The sequence below is a fragment of the Sus scrofa genome, chromosome 5 (genome assembly GCF_000003025.6).
Source record: "Sus scrofa isolate TJ Tabasco breed Duroc chromosome 5, Sscrofa11.1, whole genome shotgun sequence".
Lineage (NCBI taxonomy): Eukaryota > Metazoa > Chordata > Mammalia > Artiodactyla > Suidae > Sus > Sus scrofa.
Window position 1 is genome coordinate 17464324 of NC_010447.5, and position 17294 is coordinate 17481617.

Consider the following 17294-nt stretch of genomic DNA (forward strand, 5'->3'; position numbering starts at 1 on the left):
TTAATTTATTTTATTTTATTTTATTTTTTTTGTCTTTTTGCCTTCTCTAGGGCCGCTCCTGCGGCATATAGAGGTTCCCAGGCTAGGGGTCTAATAAGAGCTGTAGCTACAGGCCTACACCACAGCCATAACAATGAGGGATCCAAGCCATGTCTGCAACCTACACCACAGCTCACGGCAACACCGGATCCTTAGCCCACTGAGCGAGGCCAGGGATTGAATCTGCAACCTCATGGTTCCTAGTCAGATTCGTTAACCACTGAGCCATGACAGGAACTCCCCTAACTGCCTTCTTTGGGCCTCTGCTGGTCAGGCGATGGGGGGGTGGGTCTCAGCTGGGTGAGCCCTGGCCCATCTGCCGAACACCCTGACTCCCAGGCTCAGGCAGGGTTACCACTGCTCCTCTGGCCTTAGCCAGAGCAGTAAGCAGAAGGCCTGGCTTTCTCATCTCGTCATAATTCCCCCCTGGGCTTGGGTCCCGGGCTAGGGCTGTGTCCAGAGAATGTCGCTGGCCCAGACTGACCAGGGCCAAGGGCCCTCAGCGGGAGCCACTTCCCTCTCCTCCATGAGCCTCCCTTTTAGTCTCCCCACCCCCCAGAGTTGGCCTCCTGGGCCCCAAGCCTGTGGCTCTGCTGCCCCGGCTGGGTCGTCTAGGAGCCCAGAGGTGCGCTGGTGGTCCTGGTCTGAGTCAGAAAACTCTGAGCCTCCCTGGGCCCAGCTCCTGTCTCTCAGCCAGCTGCACCCAAGCACGCCCCTAACCCCAACCCTGACCTTCCTCCCTCCCTTGTTAGTGTGAGGGGGGCTGCAGACCCCTTGGGGTGGGTGGGACTGGCCTGAGAGCCTGGGGCACCTGGCTGGGTGTGTTTGTGGGTGACTCAGCCTGAATGCCGAGGCCCTGAGCTGGTGGCTTTGTTCTCCCACTGGCTGGGTAGGGTGCGTGCCACAGCCCTGAGTCACCAGGGTGTGGCCCAGCGGGCCTGGCGGCACACACACACACACACACACACACACACACACACACACACACACACACACACAAACACAGCTGTGTGCAGACAGCACTGGGGCCAGGACATGGCGGGCTAGGGGCAGAGGAGCTGCCTGGCATGGGTCCTGTCCTCGTTGGTGCTATGAGCCCCTCCCAAGGTGACCCCGGTAACCGGGGGCCCTGTGGCCCTGGAGCTCCCTCTGGTTAGGGCCTGGATGGGCCAGAATGGGGTTTGGCACCTACAGACACAGCTGGAGACCCTGCATCGCATGGACCCTCCCCAGCTGCCCAGTAAAGGCCATTTGCCGGCCATTATGTGCTCCTATCCAAAGTGTCAACCCGGGGGACCCTTAAAACACTCTGGGAGGAAGAGACTCTCACTCCCACTTTACAGAGAGGAAACCAGGACGGAGGTTAGGGAGGCTCAGAGTGGCCCAAAGCTGCACAGCTAGTGAGTGGCCAGCTGGCCTTAAGCCCTCATCAGGTGTTCACTGTGGCCTGTCCTGTGCCACATGTGGGGTGTCAGGGATGGGGGCCTGGCCCTGAGCTCTGCTTTCATCTGGCACATCACTGGGACACCTTCGACAGCACCCCTTCCTTAAGAGTCAGGCAGGGGCCCCGCAGGGTCGGGGCGAGTGAGCAGCGCTGTTGCTTCTCCCTGCCACTGGGCCTGGGTCCTAGGCCCTTCCCTGCCTTCAAGGATGTAGCCAGACATGGCCCTGCTGGACTCCTGGGCAGGGCCCAGCCCACTTTCTCTGCACCTGAGGGGCAGCTTCCTCCTTGGGGATCCAGGCTTCACTACCCGCAGGGAAGAACAGGACAGCCTGCTCTGCCATGGCCAAGTCCCCCTGGCTGCCATGTGTATGTGTATGTGTATGTCTGCCTGTGAGTGGGAGGGGGCAGGAGAGCCAGACTGGCTGTCAATCAGGGGTCAGGGGGCAATGGTGCAGGTTAAGGGCAGGTGGACCACCCTCTCCTACGGGGGTGGGGGCAGGGTGGGGATCCAGGGTCCAGGCTTGGGTCCTCAGCCGTGCCTGCCTGTTGGTTGACTTTCTCTGACAGGCCAGGGGGCTGCCTTGGGCCCTGCTGCTCCAAGAGAGGGCCCCTCGGGTGCCCTTGGGTGGGTGAGCAGGGTGCAGCTCCAAGAGCAGGCCCCACCCCTCCCCCCCACTACCCCGCCCTCCCGGTTCTGTCAGAAGCTGTAGGAGAAGAGAAGGCACCTTATAAGGTAACAAGCGCCATCTGCCAGGTGGAGGAGGAGGGGCGGCCTCCCTGCCTCCAGGCCTCTCCGCCCTGCTCAGGCACAAGCTGGCTTCTGTGGTGGCCTGGAGCCCAACAATGACCCCTAGCCCCCAGGGAGCCCCTGACACCAGCCCCAGACCTGGGTAGGGGCACCTGGCGTGGGGGAGGCCAAAGAGGCAGCCGGTGCTCAGAGAGGCAGCCTGGCAGCGGCTGTGTGACCTTGGCTAAGTGACCGCCCCTTTCCTGGCCTCAGTTTCCTCTTCTGCACTTTGAGGAGGGTAGACTAGGGGCCACGAATTTCCCCAAGGATTTTTTTTTTTTTTTTGTCTTTTTGGGGCCACACACACGGCACGTGGAAGTTCCCAGGCTAGGGGTCCAATCGGAGCTGTTGCTGCCGGCCTACACCACAGCCACAGCAATGCCAGATCTGAGCCGCTTCTGCGACCCACACCGCAGCTCACGGCAATGCCGGATCCTTAACCCACTGAGCAAGGCCAGGGATCAAACCCACAATCTCATGGTTCCTAGTCGGATTTGTTTCTACTGTGCCAGGATAGGAACTCCCTCGCCAAGGATCTTAAGCCCCATGAAGGATCCTGTCACTTACAGACGCCTAACAGGCTCAGGTCACACTTGGCACAGCCCTGCCCCCTTTCCCAAGACCCGGGAACATTTGCTGGGCTCCTGGCGAGGGCTGCCCTCTCTGTTCCAAGGGAGCTGGGGTTCCACGCCAGTTTTTTTGGTCAGTTCTCCTGGCGGGGCAGCCTGGCTCAGCCGGAGGAAGCAGGTGCCCCTTCTCTAGACCTGTCTGTAACGCCTCCAGCTCTCAACCGCTTCCTCCTCTGAGAGGCTGAGCTTCACTGGAAAAGCCTCCCCCTGGCCGTGCCCTCCGCAGACCCTGGCTGCAGTGTGTTTTGTAGTGGCCTCTGCCTGTCTCCTCTGTGTGCCCGAGGCACTGCCTTGAAGTTTCTTGCTCGAGGTGAAAGATGAAAGCCCCGACTCCACACCCCCAGGGCGGTTTTCAGGCATTATCTCATGGGCTCCTTGCAACAGCTCTTCTTCCAGGAGGAAACTTAATGGAGAGGTTTAACAGCATAGGGGGTGCAGAGCCGGGCCTGGAGGCAGCCCATGCTCTGGCCTTGAACCCCCTGCAGACACAGTGCAGGTCCTAGAACTATGGGAGCAGGGGGCATCCCTGGATATTAGCTAGTTCAGCCCCTCACTGTGGAGCTCAGGGAACTGAGGCCCAGAGCTGGGACTACAGCCCAGGACTCCCGACCCCAGCGCCCCTCCACTCCCATTTCCTGGGGGCAGGCTGTGTGCTCTCTCCGCTCCCTCTGCAACTGTCAGACTGGGCCTGGGACTGAGGGGTGCTGGGTTCTGCTTGGTGAGTGCCCCTGAGGGCTCAGCTGGGAGGGGACAGGGTGGGGGCCTGGTCCCAAGCTTGTGCTGGGAGTGGGCTGGTCTGTGCTCCTGCCCCAAAACAGAGGGCAGAGGGAGAGAGGCCCCAGGCAGGCCTTCTCCAGCAGTGCTGTACCGAGCTTTTCCAGGGAGCTGACGAAGCAGCTTCTGCTGTGTGAAGAAAACAGGGCCAAACATGTGAGAATGGCTGAGCTGTCGCCTCCCATTCCCAGTTTCCCAGCAGGGAGTGGTCCTGAGAGGCCTGCTCCAGCCCCCTCCCTTGATGCAGGAAGGACACTTTCTTTTTTTTTTTTTAGGGCCACACCCGTGGCATATGGAAGTTCCCAGGCCAGGGGTCTAGGGGTTGAATTGGAGCTACAGCTGCCAGCCTACACCACAGCCATAGCAATGCAGGATCTGAGCTGCATCTGCGACGTACAGCACAGCTCTCAGCAACGCCAGATCCTTAACCCAACAGCAAAGGCCAGGGATCGAACCTGAATCCTCGTGGATACTAGTTGGGTTCGTAACCCGCCGAGCCACAATGAGAACTCCAAGAAAGGACCCTTCTGAAGCTCGGGAGGTCAGGGAATCCCTCTGTCTCTTGCCAGTTTGTAATTTAGACAGTTCTGGCAGGAAGTTCTGCCTGGTGTCTGACTCTAGTCTCTCCTGCTGTGTGTTAAACCCCCTTCCCTCTTGCCTTGTTCATGGAGGATATCCCAGTGCCCAGGCTACACTAGGAGGTCAGGAGAAGAAGTTGCAGTGTCCCCTCTTCCCCTCTACCTGTGGGATTTGGGGACCCCGAGGCTCTCTTCTGAATTCCCATGGGGATGCCCTTCTTGCTGCTCCCCAGCTGGCTGTCCACACCTTGCCCACACAGGTTCTGTCCTTGCCTCTGCATCTGAGCTGGTTGCTAGCATCTTCTCTATGTCCTGCAGTAGCCCGTGCTTCCGGTGCCTTGGGTGGTGCCTGACATCCATTGGTGCTCAATAAATGTTGGTCATGGGCTTGTTAAGGGCAGTTCTTCAAGTACATGCTGAGAGCCATGGTCAGCTGACTCTTTCTGACTTTCCAAATGGGAAACTCCAGAGTAGATCTTGCAGGTCCAACCCACAGGGACCTTGGCTCAAGGTGCTGTAATGGGGGCATCTGAACTTGTGTGAACTTGGATTTTCTCTTCCGGCCTGTAGGCTGCTGCCCGGCCCTGGAGAGGGTTAGAGGGAGGAGGAGACGCTGGGCCTGTTCACAAATCATCACCCCCTCCCGTCGCTGACCTGGAGGTCTCAGGAGGTTCTAGAAGCCAGGGAGGCCAGGGAGGCCAGGGCATGGGAATCAGAGAGTTTGGTTCCTCCCAGGTCCTGGGCGCGAAGTGGGGCTGAGAGTGGGGTCACAATTGGTAAACAATGGCTCGTGCATTTAGTAAGCACTCATTGTATACAAAATCCCACATGGGCAGGTCTGACCTGGCCTTAGAAAGGACCTCTTCCTGCAGCTCAGAAACCTGGGGCTGAGAGAGGGTCCTGTGCTGCCCTGAGTCACGCGGCAGTGCCTGATGCCTGGGACTAGAGCCTGAGTTCCTTCTTTAGCACCTGCGGCCCACAGAGCTGCCTGAGTACAGGGCACAGCGGCAGGGGAGGGGGCGCCAGCAGAGGGAAAGACAAGAGGTGCCTAGTGTTCTGAAGCACAGCTGCTAGTGGTGGCAGGGGGGACAGGAAATCCACAGAAGCCCAGACCTGGGAACGCAGAGTTACTGACAGGCACAGGTGTGTGTGTGTGTGTGTGTGTGTGTGTGTGTGTGTGTGTGTGTGCGCGCGCGTGTGTGTGAGAGAGAGAGAGGCCCTGCAGAGTTTGTTCTGTACAGGTTTGTTAAAATGTACGTTTATAAAGCAGGAAGAAGAGTGTTTGCCCAGAGTAATGGCTACATAAGCAGTTTACTGTTGATACTTTGAGGGGGTTGGAAAGTAGGCAGGCAAGAATTGGGTTCCCGGTGGGGAAGGCTGGGCTGGCTGGGTGGTGGGCAGGGGGAGAGGGGGCATGGAGGGTAGCACATGATAGGTGGGCTTGGAGGGTGTGTGAGCAGCTGGGAGTCAGGGAGAGGAGGCTCCAGCTCTGCCCACCTCCTGGGCAAGCGGAGCCCAGGAACTGGAGGGCCCTGTGCAGCCTGGCTGCCGGGCGTGCAGCGGCTGTGGCTGGTGCCGTCTAGGGATTGCGGGATGTTGCCAGAGTGCCTGAGAGCCTTGGCAGGTCAGAGAGGGTAGAGGGCAAGGCCTCTCTAACAAGGCTCTGCCTTTGTCCCTCTGCAGGACTCTCAGCCCCAGGCACCTGCAGGCAGTGTTTGATGAGTGACTGATAGGGGTGGTGGGACCCCGGGAGGCGCCGCCTTCTCCCGGATCTGCATCCGCCCGCGGCGGCCGGCAGGGGGCGGTGCCCCACCGGCTTCGGGAGGCTTCTCCGCCCCTGCCCCGGGCGGGGTGCCCCGGAATGCGGCGGGGCTCAGATGTGGTGGCGCCGCCCGCGTCCCGTCCCGTCCGGTCCGGGCGGCCCCCGAGCGGCCTCCCTGCCCAGGCACGCCGACCCGCGGGCGGGCGGACACCAGGTGTCGGCGCTGCGGGAACAGAGGCTTCCGAGCCCCGCCCGGGGACCTGGCGCCACATCTGGCCCTGCCCCGGTCCGGGCGCCGTGGGGTTGGGCGCAGAAGGGCTGCGGGGGTGGGGGGGGAACAGAAGCCCCGAATTCCTGGGTTTGGGGCCCAGAGGACCCTCCACCGGCAGCCGCATGACACACCTGCTCTGATGGTGGTGGTTGGAGCCCCAGGCCCCTAGCCCCCTCTCCAGGGACCTCCTCTCTGTCCTGCTGCAGGCAGCCGGAGCTGTGCTGGAGTCCCGGCTCTGGGCCTCGGTTTCCTCATCTGTAAGGCCGATGACCCTACCCCGCAGTCTATTGTGAGCACTGACCCAGAGAGAGGCTCGTAGACGGTGGCCCAGGACAATGCCAAAGGACGTCCCGGCTCACCTCCCCCAGAAGACTGGCAGCTCCTCCAGGCAGGACTCCTCAGGAAAGGGTCTCATGGTCCCCCCGCCCCATCCCATCAAAGGGGGCAGGGAGGGACAAATCCCACTGCCATTTGGCAGATGAGTAGACTGAGGCTCAATTCCCCCAGGGAGTTACTGGCAGAAGCAGGACCCGAACCAGAGTCCTTAATTCCCAGTCCAGGGCTCTTTTTCCATTTTCTTACCTCCACAGTTTTGGGAGTAGGTTTGCAACGGCAGAGCCGTAGTGGTGGAGAGGGTGTGGTCTCAGGATATATTCAGGGTCCCCTTTTCCAAAGCCAGGCCTGTCTGTGGTCACATTAGTGACTCTCTCATTCTGGCCATGCTCTGAGCCCTGGAGTTCCAGAAGGGACTCTGGGCAGTGCCCCTGTCTCCGCATTGTTACTCCTGTCGGCTGTAAGGCTAGGTCCTGGCTAGAGGTCTCCTTGCAGCCTGCTTGCCTTCCAACAGAATATCAGCTGACTTGGGGCTGTGGTTCCCTGTTTTCTCTTTCTGCCCCTCCAATTAGTCCAGGACACTGAGCAGAGGTCCGAGTGGGAGGTTTGCTAGAGCTCCGGGCAACTCCAGAGAGAGTGGTGGGGGTCCTGGAGGCCCAGCTCCACTGGGGCTTAGAGCAAGGCTCCATGTCTCTCTGGGCCTCAGTCTTTCCCTCCGTAAAATGAGGTAGTTGGCCTCACTCGTGGGGCTGGATGTCACCCCAGGTGCCTGTGTTACCCTCTGTACCTCCCCGCCCTGAGGTGTGAGGTGGCCCTGACCTATTTTGGAGGGACCTGGAAGGCAAAGGGCCTGGGTGGGCTGCAACACCTAGCTTTGGGCCAGTTTAGTTTCCAGAAGACAAAAGAAAGGGGCTCTCGCTGCCTGCAGTATGGCAGTATGTGTGTCACTGTCACTGTGGAGGTATGGCAGGTTCTTGCCAGGGGCTCCCTGCCCACCTGGGGAGAGGACCGGCAAGGCAGGAGTCCCAGTCAGCCCTTTGGGACCCGAGAGGTTGGAGGCTTGGTGACAGAAAGGCACGCTTTGAAGGGATGACCTGCCGTGTGGCCGTCCCCGATCCTGGGAAGGTCTTCAGAGGCAGCCTCTGAGCCCAGCTTGTTCTCTGCTCTGGACCCAGCACTAGGAGTTCCTCTCCCTACGAGCCCGGGGCCCTGGGGTGGCCCTGGGGGTGGCCTGGCAGGACAGGGCTTTGTGGGGGGACTTAGAGGGGAGAGGAACTCATGGGGACAGTGGGCGGCTTGCTTTTTCCAGGAGGCCGTGGGGGGTGCGTGGGGGCGCGCCCCCCCTCCTTCCTGGAAGTATAGGCTCAGAAGCCTTGGGCTTGTGGGGAGCTCGAGTTGGGGAGGGGGTGTCAGGCAGGCTGGAGAGCGCCAGGGAAGGCTCCCTGTGTCTCAGAGAGGCCCCTGCAGCACCCCAACTCACTGCAGACAGGGCAAAGCCTACGGTGGCTTGGAGCGTGAGAGGCTCCCTAAGTCCTCCATTTTGTACCCCACATGTCTGTGGCCAGGAGGAGGAGGGAAGGCGGCAGGCATGCAGGCATCCTGGCCAGGCCCTGTCCCAACAGGCTGGGGGGGGAGGGCCAGGCTCCCGTGTGGGCCCACGTGCTCCTCAGCCTGGCTCGTAGCTAAGCAGCCCGCACAAACAGCAGGAACACACAGCAGCCCTGGTGCGTGGGCACGTGTGTGCCCGTGTGGGGGGCCTCCTTGCCCCAAACTCCAGCCAGGAACCCTTCTGATTATTTTCTAGTCACAGTCGTATGCAGGCCCAAGGATGGGGTCTGCCTGCTGCCACTGCTGAGCGCTTACTGTGTGCCAGCCTGATCCATTCATTAGTTCCTTTAATCCTTACAACCGGACAGGCACCCATTTTATAGACAGAGAAACTGAGGCTCTGAAAAGCTGCACATACACAAGACCAAGAGCGAGACAAGAGCAAGAGAGTGGTAAGACCAAGGTCTGAACCAGGGTCTAGTTCAAACTGACTCCAGAGTCTTACCCCAGGCATGTGTAGACGTGTGCACATGAGTATCGACCGAGGGGCTGTGTGTGTGTGCATGTGTGTAGTTGCAGGCTTTGATGGCTGCCCTGTATTGGCCTGTGTCTGGCTAAGGACGCCAGCTTGTGGGTGTGGATACGTGTGCAAGCATGGAGGCACGCATGCATGCAGTGCTCGCGTATGAGATCTGACTCCTGTCTGTACACACAGGCATATTTGTGCATGTGTGTTGGCATATGCACACACTCAAGAGCACGTGTGTGCAGAGCACACCTGTATTCGTGTGTGCACACGTGCACGTGCTGTGTGCATGCATTCACGTTTGCACACAGCCGTGAGCTTGTGCCTATGAGGTCCTCTCCAAAGGCTGACCTCGTCCTCCTGCTCACCCGCCTTGTGTCCACTTCTCACGCTCCTGACTCACTGCCAATGAGTCATGTGAGATGGGATGCAAGATGGCCTTGTTGATGTCACGGGCACTTCTGAGGATGTGGAAGGAAAGCCAGGGTTTTTTTGGCCTTTTTTGCCTCCATGGCATATGGAGGTTCCCAGGCCAGGGGTTGAATTGGAGCCGAAGCGCAGCAACGCGGTATCGTTAACCCACCGAGGAAGGCCAGGGATCGAACCTGCGTCCTCATGGATGCTAGTCATTTATTTCTGCTGAGCCACGATGGGAACCCCAGGAAAGCCATTTTGGGGAGGGATAGGATTGGCAGGGATGTGGGTTCGACAAGAGGAAGACACACGGGCGTCGGTGAGGTCTGTGCCCGGTCCCCATACGGTGTGTGCCAGGCTATTCCGCCTCAATCCAAGAGGGACTCCCCTGTGGTTCCTGGCTGTGGGAAAGAAGGGCTGAGGCCAAATCCCAGCCCCTCGGAACTGCCTATTGCACCGCCCCCTCGCGCTGAAGCCCTCGGGCTCCGGGGCCGTGGATGTGCAGGCGGAGCAGCGGTCGGCAGGGGGCGCTCGGGGCCCGCGGATGAAGATGCGCCAGGGGCTGGCGAGGACGGGAACCGGGCAGGCGGGGCTGAAAGACAGGTACAGACCCGCCTGCAGGAGGGGTGGAGGCGGGAGCGGGAGTAGATTACACCTGGAGGGGTAGATTCCCAGAGGGACAGATACACCTCCTCCGTGGAGGGCCAGACTCCCACCAATGGACTCACAGACTATCAGAGCGATAAGCCCAGGGACACCCCGTTTTCCTCCAGAAACTTCTGGGCTGGTGTTTGAGGGCCCTGGGCAAGCCAGAGAGAGGCGGCAGGGACCCATTGGGCTGACAGGGCGTGCTGGGCCCCTGTGACAATGAGAAGGGGGGGGTCTTGGAGTTCGACAGGTGTGCCATCTGATTCCTGGTCCTCCTCGGGGTCAGCCTGGCAAGGCACTCACGGTCTCCTGAAAAGGGGGCGATGTCTGCTAGGTGCCCAGCACGGGCCTTGACACATTCCTTGGCTATTGAGCTTATTACAAGTTGCTGGCACCTTTCTCACAGTAGGTCTGTGTATTTCTTCAACAGCTATTTAATGAGCACCTGCTGAGTGCCAGGCCCTTGGTGAGGCCCTGTGGATACAGTGATGAGCATGTCACACAGGGTGCCACCTGCCTTAAGGAGCTTACGCTCTAATGGGTGCACATGTCCTACGGCTTGTCCTTTGAGTCTCCTAAAAGGCAGTGATGGGTGAAGGAAGACTGGCAGAGAAGGCCCTTTCTCTCCTTTCTTTCTTTTTTATTTTTATTTTTTTGTCTTTTTGCCTTTTCTAGGGCCGCACCCGCGGCATGTGGAGGTTTCCAGGCTAGGGGTGTAATTGGGGCTGTAGCCGCCAAGCCTACGCCAGAGCCACAGCAATGCGGGATCCGAGCCGCGTCTGCGACCTACACCACAGCTCACGGCAACGCCGGATCCTTAACCCACTGAGCAAGGACAGGAATTGAACCCACATCCTCATGGATATTAGGTTCTTAACCTTCCGAGCCACAATGGGAACTCCTGTTCTCTGTCTATACGAGTTTGGTTTTCTTGGATTCCATATGTAAGTGGATTGTACAGTGTTTGTCTTTGTCTGATTTATTTCCCTCACCATAATATCCTCGAGGTCATCCACATTGTTGCAAATGGCAGGATTTTCTTCTTTCTATGGCTGAGTAGTATATGTACCATAACTTCTTTATCCATGCATCCATAGATAGACACAAGTTTTTTCCATATCTTGACTACAATAAAGATGGGATTGCAGGAAGGAGTTCCCCCTCATGGCACAGTGGTTAACGAATCCAACTTGGAACTGTGAGGTTGTGGGTTCGATCCCTGGCCTCGCTCAATGGGTTAAGGATCCGGTGTTGCGGTGAGTTGTGGTGTAGGTTGTAGACACGGCTTGGATCTGGCGTTGCTGTGGCTGTGGTGTAGGCTGGCAGCTACAGCTCCGATTAGCCCCTAGCCAGGGAACATCCATATGCAGCAGGAGAGGCCCTAGAAAAAGGCAAAAAGACACACACACACACACAAAATGGGATTGCAGATATTGCTTTGAGATTGTGATTTTGTTTCCTTCAGATAAATACTCCAGAAGTGGAATTGCTGGATTATATGGTAGTTCTATCTTTAATTTTTGGAGGAACTTCCATACTGTTTTCTGCGGCGGCTGCACCAATTTACGTACGGAACACATTCTCACCAGCACTTGTTATCTCTTGTCTTTCTGCTGATAGGCGCTCAGACAGGTGTGAGATGATATCTCATTGCGGTTTTTCTTGACCACACCCATGGCATGCCAAAGTTCCCAGGCCAGGGATTGAACCTGAGCCATGGCAGTAGGCAGAGCCACGGCAGTGGTAACACCAGATCTTTAACCTGCTGAGCCACCAGGGAACTCCTCATCGTGGTCTTGGTTTGCATTTCCCTGAGATCAGTGATGTTGAGCCTTTTCATGTGCCTCTTGGCCATCTGTATGTCTTTGGAAAAATGGCTATTCAATCCTTCTGCTAATTTTTTTGGGATTGTTATTACTTTTTTTCCTTCTTTTTAAGGCCGCAGGTGCAGCATATGGAAGTTCTCAGGCTAGGGGTCAAATTGCAGGTGCCGGCCGACACCACAGCCATAGCAACACGGGATCTGAGCCACGTCTGCAACCTACACCACAGCTCACGGCAATGCCAGATCCTTAACACACTGAGCGAGGCCAGGGATCGAACCCGCATTCTCATGGATACTAGTTGGGATTGTTACCACTGAGCCACAATGGGAACTCCCTATTAATATTTTTGCCCCTGAGTTGTATGAGTTTTTTTTTTTTTTTCTTTTGCTTTATAGGGCTGCACCCACTACATATGGAGGTTCCCGGCTAAGGGTCCAATCGGAGTTACAGCTGCAGGCCGACACCACAGCTCATAGCAATGCAGGATCCTAACCCACTGAGCATGGCCAGGGATCGAACCTGCAACCTCATGTTTCCTAGTTGGATTTGTTTTTGTTGCACCACCATGGGAACTCCGTATGAGTTTTTTGTTTTTTTTTTTAAAAATGTGGTCTGGCTATTAATCCTTTAGGATATTATTCGTAAATATTTTCTCCCATTCTGGAGGTTGCCGTTTCCTTTTGTGGCTAAAATTTTCTAGTTTGATGGAAAGATGTTTGTGTTTCTGAACGGAGAGTCCCAGCAGGGGGTTGGCAGGGGTTACACATTCGCTCCCTGGGGTGCAGATACAGTCACCTTCTGGCAGCCCACACGGGTCTTGGCCACCTCATCACCAGGTCTTTAAGAGCCAGCTGTTCCCAGCAGAAGGAAAACGTTTTCCCTGTCCATGCCCTGCCCCCATGTCCAAGAACCAGCCCCCTGGGGCTCTCACCTGAGCTCCTGGGTTTGGGTAAGACCACCCTTTCAGCCCTAGGGGTGGTGTTTCCTCTGTGTTTCCTCATCTCTGGAATACCTCAGCTTTGTTCTTTTTTCCTTTTTAGTGCAGCATATGCAGTTTTCCAGGCTAGGGGTAGAATTGGAGCTACAGCTGCTGCCTACGTCGCAGCCACAGCCACACCAGATCCGAGCCACATCTGTGAGCTACGTCACATCTCATGGCCACACCAGATACTTCACCCACTAAGCAAGGCCAGGGCTCGAACCTTCATCCTCATGGATACTAGTCGCCACTGAGCCACAATGGGAATTCCACCTGTTTTGTTCTTAGGTCTTCAGTGCCCACACCATCAGTTCCTTGCACTGAATCCTCTCTGAAATATCTCGCCTGGTTTCTCTTTTCCTGACCAGATCCCGGCTGATAGGGAAGGGGGACAAGGATGAAGCAGGACAAAGCAGGTTGTGCTAAGGGCTGTGAGGAACACAAGACAGGGTAATGATGAGGGAGAAAGTAAAAAGTAGTGTGGAGGTGGGGGGTTGGTATTTTAGATGGGCAGCTCTCTCTGAGGAGGCGATGTTGGAGCTGACCAATGAGAAAGAGCCAGACCTAGAGGTGGGGATGGGGTGTGGGTGGGGGGTTGGTTAATATCCGCAGTGGTGTCAGGGTCTCTGTGGCAGCCTCTCAGGAAAGGGTGCTTGCTGAACCTGCTCCTGCAACGATGGGGGATGATCCGGGGCGGGGGTGAGGGATGTGGGGGGTGTGGGGGGGAGGAGATGCCTCGGCCTGTGGCCACAGCTCTGAGGGCTCAGGCCTGGGAGCCTCTGAGCGATTAGGGCCGAGGTTTGGGCTAAGCGTTCCGAGATGTGAGTGACGGATGTAGCGCTAGGAAACGCAGCCCGCCTCCCTTCTGTCCGCCCCACCCTCCCTAAGGAAGGGGAAGCCTCTGCCCACTGAGGCTCCTAAGAAGTGCTAGTCTCGCCGCGGCCGGCAGAGGGCAGTGGTTGCCGCGATGTGCGCAGTCTTGGCGGGCGCAGACCTTTCCCTGGTGGACATGTGGGGGTCAGCTTCCGCAGGGAACGGGACGATCGGGCCACCTCCCTTACCTTCTCTAATCCTCAGCGGTCCCCAAACAGATCTCTGAGGCTTGACCTCTCTTAAAGGTTGGGGGGTGGGGAGAGATGCAAGTGAGGCTGGGGAGCTGCTGTGGAACCTGGTCTAACCGCTCCTGGCCAGATTCCAACTTCCCTGGATCAGGGGAAAGGTTTCACAGGGAGTGTATTGCATTTTGCAAGTGTGAGGCACTGATTCTTTTATCACACATCATCTCTTTAAAAGTTTACACCACGTCGACGAGGTGGGTACTCTGTCTCCCAAAGGCTGCCCCACGGCAAAACCAAGATTTGCTCAACTCGCCATGTCTCAATTCCTCTGACCGCAGCCTTCCAGAGAGGGAGCTTTGCCCAGGGAATTGAGGTGAGTAGGGAGGGGGCAAACAGGAGGGGGCCGTCAAGGTGTGCACCTGGAAGGGATCTGCAGGAGCACTCATCTGTTTTGCAGATGAAGAAACACTCCAGAGAGGGGACGTGCCTCGCCCAGGGTCCTGCAGAGATCACGTAGACACCTACAGCAGAGGGGACTTGGGCACCACAGGGGACCGTGCATTGGATCCTGGCCGAAAGCCAGAAGCCCCTCGAGGACAAGGACCTCCTTGTACCCCACTCCTCCCCGTGGTGCCGACCACAGGGTGCAGCACATAGTAGGCGCTCAAAAAGTCCTCCACGATGAGTAAATCTTTCATCCTTCAGTAGCTGCAATCACCTGCCGTTTATTCATGTCTTCATTCATTTCTCTAGCAACTAGTGAGCACTGACTGTGTGCGTGGCACCCTGCTGGATGCGGGAACACACAGTTGAATAAGACACCGTGCCTGCACCCCCTGCACCTGTTGACTTATCTTCTGGTGGGGGTCTGGGGTTACCCCACATCATAACACGTGCCCCCATAGTTTTCCTCACTCCCAACTCAGGCTTCCCCTGCTCAGCCTGGTACTTGCAGCCGGCTCTCTGCCTAGCCTGGAGGCGGAGCAGTCCGCTCCAAACCCTCCCCCAGGCCCTGTCCACGCCTTTCTTCTTTGCCAGTCCTAACACCCCTCCTCCCTCCCCTCCTCCAGGAAGCTCTCTTTGACTACATGTCCCGCAGCTGCTCCACAGGCCCTGGTGCTGAGGTCTTGAGCTCCGCCCCGGTATCTTTGATTTTGTCTGTCTGTCTTTCTGTTTCTGTGTGAAGACCCCCATCGGCCTCTGGAGCTTCCTGAATACAAGGACTGCCCCCCTTCAGCTGTTTTTTTTTTTTTTTTTTTTTTTTTTTTTTTTCCTTTTTAGGGCCGCACCTGCGGCATATGGAAGTTCCCAGGCTAGGGGACCAGCAGCAGGTGCCAGCCTACACCACAGCCACAGTAACACCAGATGCAAGCCACGTCTGCGACCTACACTGCAGCTCATGGCGACGCCGGATCCTTAATCCAATGAGGGAGGCCAGGGATTGAACCTGCATCCTCATGGATACAAGTTGAGTTCTTAACCCCCTGAGACATGATGGGAACTCCATTCAGTTGTTTTTCTTCTGGTCTAAATAGATCAGAAAAGGCAGGAGGGGAGGTCATGTCGTCAACTCCCAGCACACAGGGCCTGCCTTGGACTTTAATCCTGGGATCCCCTTACAGGACGATTTCTCTGGAATGACCAGGGTGCTGACTTGCCAGTCCTGGCCCAAGACGCCTGTGCCCTGCTCTTCCATGCTGAGCCTGGGGGCTCAGGTGGAGCATCAGCTCTTAGGTTCCTGCTGAGCCCCAGTGCCCTTTGCGTGAAGGTGGGGGGCCCTCCATCTTCACTTCACCAGCTCCCAACTTGGTCACTTAACTGCCCCTATGGCAGGCAGCCTACGGGTGAAAAATCCTTCCAGGGAACCAACCTGCTTGCCCTTATCTGCCAGATGACCCAAGGTACAGTGCTTGGCCTCTCTGGGCCTCTACTAATGACACCTGTCCTGTCCATCTCACAGGTATTTGGGAGGACCAGAGTTCAAGGATAAGAAAGAGCCAAACCCAGGTAGGGGCTCATTTTTGTCGTTATCCTCAGAGCAGGGGCAGTGCCCTGGGCCAGGCGTTCACTGAATGGCTCTGGAGGCCAGGAGTGGGGAGGGAGGGAGTGGGTATGAGGAGGGGGAACCAGACTCCAGCCTTCCTGAGAATGAGCCAGGATCTGCCAGCAGGAAAGGGGCGGGAGGACTTTCCTGGTGGCTCAGTGGGTTAAGGATCCGGCTGTCACTGCTGTGGTGAGGGTGTGATCCTTGGCCCAGAAAATTCTGCATGCCATGGGCATGGCAAAAAAAAAAAAAAAAAAAAAAAAAGCCTCTGAGTTAAAGAATAAAATTATCTTCACTAAATGCTCATACGTGCTATATACGAAGCAGTCAAAATAGTGCATAAAAGGAAATTTATGGTGTTTAAAGAACCTTATATTGAAAAAAGAAGATGGAAAAGTAAAGTATTCAAGAAGCTGGAAAATGATAAAAATAGCAAATTCAAAGAAAATAGAAGAAAGGAAATAACAAATACATTATATTTTTATGTTACATATATTATGAAATTCAGATGCAGAAATTCAAGTTAGTATTCAGAAATTAATAGAATCAAAAACAAAGACAATATTAGTAGAGAGTGGGTTTTGGCTCCAAGCCCTTCCTGGATGGAAATGGGTTTTATCCAACAACTCTCCTGAATTTTTTTTTTTTTTTTTTTTGCTACCTTAGGGCTGAACCCGAGGCACATGGAGGGTCCCAGGCTAGGGGTCGAAATGGAGCTACAGCTGCCCACCTACACCACAGCCACAGCAACACCAGATCCGAGCTGCGTCTGCGACCTGCACCACAGCTTATGGCAACGCCAGATCCTTAACCCACTGAACCAGGCCAGGGATCGAACCTACCTCCTCATGGATCCTAGTCGATTTTGTTAACCACTGAGCCACGAAGGGAACTCCCTCTCCTGAATTTTGAGAGCAAAGCCCATCCCTGAGGGGCCCCAGGAGAATGGCTAAACCCTGAATGGAAGTCTCTGGTCTTCCAGCTCAGGGGCCTGGCTGTGCTGCTCCCCGAGAAAGCCAGCTCAGCCCTGTTTGCCTGATTTTGGTTTCCTGATTAGTGGGTTTTTGTTACTTCATAACCTCCTCTGTAATAATGATAATGACATCCCCAATAATCCTTTACTTTAGGTGAGCTGTTATTTAGTCCAGACTGCTGGAAGCAAGACATGTGCTATTCTTTTTTTTTCTTTTTATGGCACCTGCAGCATATGAAAGTTCCCAGGCTAGTGGTTAAATCAGAGCTGCAGCTGCTGGCCTACCCTACAGCCACAGCAAAGCCAGATCTGAGCCGTGTCTGCAACCTACGCTGCAGCTCATGGCAACTCCAAATCCTTAACCCATTGAAAACAGCTGGGGACTGAACCTGCATCCTTACAGACATTATGTTGGGTTCTTAACCGCTGAGCCACCAGGGAATCTCTGTGCTATTCTTACTAGGAGTGGACCCAGCTATCTTTATTTATTTATTTATTTTGCTTTTTAGGGCAGCACCCACGGCATATGGAGGTTCCCAGGCTAGGGGTCCAATTAGAGCTACAGCTGCCGGCCACAGCCACACAGGATCTGAGCCGAGTCTTCGACCTACACCACAGCTCATGGCAACACCAGATCCTTAACCCACTGAACGAGGCCAGG

General features: G+C 56.3%; 1 long non-coding RNA gene across 1 annotated transcript; it reads left to right on the forward strand.

Moving 5' to 3' along the window:
* Positions 3544 to 14429, forward strand: LOC110260840. The gene is made up of 3 exons (XR_002344371.1): positions 3544 to 3617; positions 13852 to 13989; positions 14074 to 14429. It is a non-coding gene; the product is annotated as an uncharacterized LOC110260840 (long non-coding RNA).